The sequence below is a fragment of the Eumetopias jubatus genome, unplaced genomic scaffold (genome assembly GCF_037043125.1).
Source record: "Eumetopias jubatus isolate StellerSeaLion01/CBP00866 unplaced genomic scaffold, mEumJub1_p1.0 scaffold_3, whole genome shotgun sequence".
Taxonomy (NCBI): Eukaryota; Metazoa; Chordata; class Mammalia; order Carnivora; family Otariidae; genus Eumetopias; species Eumetopias jubatus.
The window spans coordinates 122,393-130,349 of record NW_028274809.1 but is presented as its reverse complement, the minus strand read 5'-3'; positions in this window follow the sequence as shown (position 1 = coordinate 130,349).

Below are 7,957 nucleotides of genomic sequence, written 5' to 3'. Positions count from 1 at the left end.
TTGTAAACATCAGTATGTAAATGTTTAAGTCTCTGTTACAAGATATTAGTGGCATCTATTTCCATGAGTGGGATTAAGAAGAATTTCCTGGGCGCCTGAGTGGCTCAGTTGGTTAAGCGACTGCCTTCGGTTCAGGTCATGATCCTGGAGTCCTGGGATCGAGTCCCGCATTGGGCTCCCTGCTCAGCAGGGAGTCTGCTTCTCCCTCGGACCCTCCCCCCTCTCATGCTCTCTCTCTCTATCTCATTCTCTCTCTCAAATAAATAAATAAAATCTTAAAAAAAAGAAGAATTTCCTGACCACAAAAGTAAATATTGTTTGTGTTTTTCATGAACGCATTTTTGAAATTAGTTAAAACAATGACGCTCTTTTAAATTTATAAGGAAGAAATATTCTGTTATATCAAAGTGTAAAAGGATATATCAAACATACAAATTAGTTTAGTTATGAGATTGTTATTTAGCATAAACTAGGAATTCACTCGTTGCTGATTTATTCATCCGAAGATTTCTTTTGGCTAGTAATTTACATTCGTGCATCTGACTTTGTTCATAAACTAACACTTCTTTGATTGAGGGTGCTAGGGATGCAAAAAACTCCCAATGAAAGTAATAGAAACTCTTGTCCCCTGGAACTTCCACAGAAGTGTGGCTCACTTATAAGAAGTGACATACACCATGTATATATGCTGCTACTAGAGCTCCACAGGCCAGATGAAGTGGAGCCGCTGCGAGCCAGCTTACCTCGCTGAGCCAGACAACGCCTTCCCTGAGCCTGTGGCGCCCTCAGCTGGGCACCTGGACCATGTGCCAACGCCCACCTGCTTCCCTGGAGGCGGATCCACGTTTAAATTGAACAGGTGAGGGTTTTGTATTGTTTTGTTTTGTTTCTAACAATTTGTCCTCCTCTTCAGAAAAAAAATGAATAAATTAGGCTCATAGAATTCCCCAATTATGTCCCGACCAGAGTATGACCCTGCAGAATTAAAAAACAGGTATTTCTGGGGTGTCTGGGTGGCTCAGTTGTTTAGCATCTGCCTTCGGCTCAGGTCATGATCCCGGGGTCCTGGGATCAAGACCCACATCGGGCTCCCTGCTTCTCCCTCTCCCACTCCCACTGCTTGTGTTCCCTCTCTTGCTATGTCTCTCTCTGTCAAATAAATAAATAAAATCTTTAAAAAAACAAACAAAAACAAACAACAACAAAAAAAAACCCAGGTACTTCTGAAATATCACCTTTGTCCCAAACCATAGCTCCACTCATGTTTGGGTGGAGATTGTGAGTCGTCAGCAGTGATCGCCATGCGTTGTCTTGACTTCTCTTTTGTGCCACTTGGGAGGGCAGTAGTAACAGTGGGTCTGTGGAGAGGGAGGGAAGAAAGGGGCAGGAAGACTGTGATGGTCCCCTATCCTTACAAACATGCTGACCCAGCCAAGCACCAGGCTGGGTACCTAAACCACAGAAATGTATTTTCTCCTGTCCTGGAGGCTGAACACCCAAGATGGAGGTGTGGGCAGGTTGGGATTCCCCCAAGGCCTCTGCTTGACTTGTGGAGGCCAGGAAAGCAGTGGACTCCTCTGCTTTTACTCCTTTCCCTCTCGTCAGCATGCCATGGTTTCTGACACCCGACTTCCTCTTCCCATGATGATGGTGAGCACTCAGCCCTGGTGTCTCTACACACCCAGCCTCCTCTTCTTATAAGGACATTAAGTCCCAGCGTCACTGCCTCAGTTTACCTCAGCCACCTTGTCAAGGCCGTCCCTCCAAATACCATCACATTCTGAGGTCCTGGGGTTAGGGCTCCAACATACACATTGTGGGGGGCGGGCAGAGTGCAGTTGTGACACCAGTGTTGTCCCAAAGGTATTTACTCACAGAAACAAAGGGAGAGCAGTTGTGTGTGGGAGGAAATAGCCGGTCAGTCTGGGCTGCTTGTGGTGAATAGACCCAAAGTTTAGGGACTCAGGCAAGGTTTGACAAGACCTGCAGTGTCAGCTGTGGAACACCTGGAATATAAAATGATGTCCCATGACCAAAGCAGCTCTCATGTGTCTTAGAGTCCCTGTGTTAAATTTGAGACAAGTGAGACCTCCAGGCACTAAGAACTCAGTTTGTGTTGTTTTAAGCCATTAAGTTTTTGATATGGTGGCAATACAGAACTATACACTCACCATGTTCACTTCTTAGTTCCAGGAACGTTTGGATTTGTGATTTTTAGGTTTTTTTGGCAAATTCTTTGGGCTTTTCTACATAGACAATTGTGTCATCTGCGAATGAAGATGGTTTTACTCCTTTCCCTCCCGTCAGCATACCATGGTTTCTGACACCTGACTTCCTCGTGTGCACCCAGCTTTCTGATTTTCTGATCTGTGCTTGTTTCCTTCTGCCCAAACATCATCTTTTCCCAGCAGTACCCATCTGCTGGAGATATATCCCAGAAATTGTATTTCTGTGTCACTTTTGAAGGATAGTGTCACTGGGTATAGAACTATTTTGGTGGGTTTGGGGGACTTTAAATATCTTATTCCACTACCTTCTTGCTTGCCTCATTCTTGAGGAGATGTCCACTGCTTCCTCTTGGTAAGGTGCTCTTGTTTCCTCTGGCATCTCCCAGGGTTCTCTTTGTCTTTGCTTTTCTGCAGTTTTCATTTGATATTCCTGGGTGTTTTATGGTTGGGTTTTGTTCTGCATTCATCCTGCTCCGTGTTCTCTGTATCTGTGGTTTGATGTCTGCCATTAATTTCTCAAAGTTCTTGGCCATTTATTACTTCAAATAGTTTTTCTTCTCCTCTATCTGGTTTTCCAGTTACACATATGTTAAACCTTTTGATATCATTCCACCGTTCTTTGACGTTTTGTTCTGCTGAGGTTTTTTTTTTTTTTTTAATTTCAGTCTGGGAAGTTTGTACTGACCGATCTCCAAGCTCACTGATTCTTCCCTCAGCCACATTGACTTTACTGACTTTCTTTTACCATGATTTTTTTCTATATTTCTAACATTTTGTTTTTATTCTTTCTTAGAGTTCCCTTCATTCTGCCTTCATTGACCATCTGTTGTTTTTATATTACTTTTTTTCACTTGTGCCTTAATATAGTAATTATAGTTATCTTAAGTCCCCTGTCTGATAATTCCAAGATCTGTGCCCTTTCTTTTTCAGGCTCTCATCTTTGCTTTGTGTCTTTAGGCTGGTTTTCCTTCTGACAGGCCTTGTAATTTTTTAGACAGGTAGGGATGTTGTAGCAATAATCGCAACTGATGTAAACAGGACATTACTCTGAGGTTTATGTTAACTTCGTGAGGAGCTGGACTTTGTTTAATGCTTCTGCAGTTACAGGTACCAGAGACTCCATGTCCTTCTGGTGTCCTTGCTTGAGAGAGTTTGTGTCTGGACAGTTTTGGCCTGACCCCGCTGTTGCACTGGAGCAGGTGGGGAGAGAGCATCCTGAAATCTTCCAGTTGAGTCTGTGGGCCTGTGTCTCCAGCTCTGCCCTTCACAAACAACTCTTCACTCCTGCAAGGGTGCAACATTTTCCCCCAAGCTGCAGTATGCCGAACCTCTGTCCTTGCAGCTCTGCACTGTCAGCTTACTGGAGACAGTAGGGCTGGGGGCCTGGAGTGGGAGGCCTAGCTGGACAGGCCTTTGGTGCAGGGAAGGGTTAGTTGTGCTTCGTGGGGGCTGCCTGCTCCTGCCAGGGCTGTGACCTCATCCTGGGATGTTCACCATGAGAATTGTCTGGGGTTCCAGGAGGTAAAGGACACACAGGGTTGAGACCCCCATCCCCAGGGAATTTCTCAGTCTCTAGTTAGTCCACTCCTAGGATTCAACAGCCCCTCAAAATTACCTTTTCAGTGTCCCTGGCAACCCTAGCTCCAGTGGTTTCTGTTCCAGCTACTTGAGGCTCAGCTGGGATGTGCATTTGTCTGTCTCTCCAGATTGTGGGATGAGGGTTTACCACATGACTTCACTTCTCCGACAAGCCCAAGGAAATTCATGGACTTCAGTTTGTCCAGCTTCTTGTTGTTTGAAGACCAGAGTAACAGCCTTCAAAGTTTTCACGTATCAGAGCTAGAACCTCTTGTGACTGCCAGCTTCCTGTCATAAAATTTCAAAGGCCTGCCCATCTCCATCCATTTCCTACTTTCTGTTTGTCAATCAGAGCTGGCAACTGGTCTGTGTTAAGAAAACAAACCCAATCTTTCCTCCTGAATGTCTCCTTTACTTTCACATGGAATACTTTACTTCTGATACTTCTGCTCTCCAAATGTGTGTGAGTTTTCTCACCAAACAATTCTGCATGATGCCAGGTGAGTGTCCTACAATTTAACTCCAGTTCTGATGCTTTCTACCTGGAGACAGCATCAGATCTCACAGGCTAAGGACTCAGTACAAGACTGCCTCCTCATCAGAAGCCAAGCCCAGGCAGTGTGTCCCCAGAATACCCACTATTTACATCCAACTTGGCTACAAATTCAGGATTTCATGACCCCTTCCTAAGGTTTGATTAATTTGCTAGAGTAGCTCACAGAACTCAGGGAAACACATATTTTTACCAATTTATTAAAAGATGTGATAAAGGATACAGATGAAGAGACACATATGTAGAGGTCTGGGAGTGTACCAAGTACAAGAGCTTCTGTTGCAATAGATATGAGATGCTTCATCCTCTTGGTACATGGATGTGTACACACCCTCTCCCCAAGAAGATCCCTTAACCCCCTACTGCTGTACCATTATAGAGGCTCCCTCACATAAGCATGATCAATTATTAACTCTATTCCCTGCCCCTCTCCCCTTTCTGGAGGATGAAGGGGCAGGGGACTGAAAATTCCAAATTTCTAATCAGGGCTTGATATTTCTGTGACCAGCCCCTACCCAGGAGCCATACAGAGTTGCCCCATTAGGACAAAAAATGCCCTTAGAGCTCTTATCGCTTAGGGACATTACAAAGGTTTTAGGAACTCTGTCCCAGGAAGCAGGGGCAGAAACCAATATATATTTTCTATTATCTCAGAATGAACTACATTGGTTTTCTGATGTTACACTTCCCTTGCATTCATTGAAAAACTTAAAGTACAGTTCCTTTCCCCTCAGAAATAGTTTAACATGTACCACAGAATAAAATAGAGAACTTTAAAATAAGAGGGAAAAATTAAACATACAGTAGATGAAGAGAGGCTTAACAAGGAAAATGATATAAATCCCAAAGTACAAGAGTTGACTTTAGTCACAGTTACTCAGAATAATGGGTGCATTGCAATTTTATGGCTTTATCAGCAGATTGGAGAAGCAAAAAAGAGGGACAGTGAAACTGCAGAGGCAACCAGAGAAATGAGCCCATCTGGCGAACAGAGGGAGAACATTGGGAAAGCTTGAGCTGTGCCTCAGTGACCCTCAGAACTAGAGCAAGCAGTGTCCCCGGTGCCCCTGGAAGAGGAGAGGGACGGTTGGGAGAAGGTATTTGAACCCCTGGTCTTGGCGCTCACCGTGTCTTTATAGAGGACCTGCCAAAACACACGTCAGCCACCTTCCTCTGATTGGCCGCCTACTCCTTTCCCAGATTGAGTTAATGCAGACTAGTTAAATGTGTTTATCCTGTGAAGGTGGAATATTCTCTATCCCTCCACTTGCTGTGTCACTAACCAGAGTGACTTGCTAAGATTTACTGAAGCGTTCTTCCTGCTAATGGCCCAGCAACTGGAGTTGGTTGGAATGGATGGAATGGATGGAATGCTGCACTTTCCACATGAGAGCTTAACCCCCTTCCAGTCACATCTGAGGTAGCAGGTTGGGCAGGAGAAGGTCGACCAGCTGGAGGAGGGGTGGGCCTGGAAGAGGAAGGGAGTCTGGGTATTGCTGGAGCCTGTAAACATGAATAGTTCACACTTATTCATACCTGTGTACACTGTAATACTGTCTACCACTCCCACAGCCATTCCCTCTGCTGAGTATCCAGGTGTTACGTTTCACTGTCTTTCATGCATGCTTGTTGGGATGCTTCCACCTTTCAGAAAGTGTGCTTTTTAAAAATATTTTTGGTCTACCTATCTATCTATCTATCTATTATCTGTCTATCTATCTATCTATCTATCTATCTATCTATCTATCTATCATCTATCATGTATCATCTATCATCTATCTCTTCACCTATCCACCCTTTCTGCAACATCAGAGCACTCTCTTAGGCTGCCTACTCAGCATCCAAATTTTCATCTTAACTTTCTAAACAAGAATTTCAGTTGCAAAACCATGCACTTACAATTACAAATAAACTCCCTTATGAGACACACATGACTACCAAATTGCTACTCAAAAAGCCCCCATATTTCTTTCTTCTCAAGGCCAGGAAGTGGCTTTTGGAAGGTAAATTTTTTTGGCAAATTACACATTTCTCAACAGTTTCACACTTATCAGATTCTGAAGAATGTAATGAGAACATTGTCATTTCTATGGGCTTCTGTAGAATACCACCTCTCGGCGCCAACAACTTGAACAGGATCAGATTAATCATTGGACCCCCGTACCTCTTACCCAGGATTCCAAGCACCCACCTGTGAAGCCTTTGTCCCCAGCCCTGATGATCAGAGACATTCCCAAACATTGCTTCAGACAAGCATCTGGTGAATCTGATTAGGACAGGTTTGATTTTGAAGACTCTGAGTGCACTCCAGAAGCTGGGTTAGGGTCCCAGGCAAACAGAGGCAAGCTACTTTTTCTAAGAACTTGGGTAAAAGGCACAACCCTGTTCAGAAGATACTTGCTGGGCTGGAAGTCTTTCTTTATAGCTCTTTTTTTTTTTTTTTTTCAAGTGGGAATTCATTTTCTGAATCCCTGGGTGGGAAACTTTTCCTGGATCTTTATGAAGCCTCTCTGTGTTCTCTAGTTGATCCTGCTTCTCCCATGGGAACTTCTGAGCCCCTCGGTTGACTGAAATCCCTTCCTCGCTACCCCCCTTGACTCCTGCTGACCATGCTCTGACAACTCTGTCAGGCTTCTCCCTGTTGGCTTGATTTTACTAAGGATAATTTAAATTATCAAGGCCTCCTTAAGAAACTGAAGATCTCCGCAAACTAGCTCCTCTAAAATTTCTGCCTTCCATCTCCTCCTCTCCTCTGCCTCCTCCTATCTTCATTGACCTTCCCTTCAGCTCCCTCAGGTCTTTGATGGGTCCCTTTGAGGCCCTGCCTCCTCTATCCCTCATCCACACCTACTGGCCTCTCCCCTCCCATTCCAGCCCCTCCTCTACTGGAACATGAGCTCCCTTGCTCTCCATTGGGAGCTCTCAAGGGACCCAGAGACCCTCAAAAGCAACTACCTGAGGCTGAAAAAAGGGGGCCTAATTGGAAACAAACAAAAAGTTTAGTCCACAGCCTCCATTATATTATCAGAGAAAACAAAAAATATTAAAGGTCTCTACAACTATCAGTAAAAAGCATTAGCCCTCATATTGAGTGGTCAATCTTAACTTGCTCCATCTGTCAGAAACACAGTTCAGATAAAAATATAAAGTAGGATAAAGAAAAGAGGCAGTTATTTTATATAAATCCATGAGTTTTGTATTATTGTCTTTATCTGACTTGTGATAAAATTTTAGGATGACAACTCTAAGATCTCTCATTGTACCTGTCTGTATGTATACTTATGCATGTGTCTATGATATTTTCCTACCTCTGAATGGTAATACAAAATTAATTATAGAATCCCTTGAGGAGGATTCAAGTTGGCTTAGAAATAAATGAATGCCTATATAAATTTAATATTTCTAAAAATTCCAGTGATGTATAAACTATATAACTCCCATGCCTATTGGTGTGTGGGCCTCAGAAATGTCACCAATATATCTGATGCCATCATCAAAGACATTCCAGCTGCAAAGCAGGCAATCTGTGGGCTTACCATAACTATTCAGACTTCACCATTCATATATACTTCCAACTGTCATCTAGAAATCTTCTCGA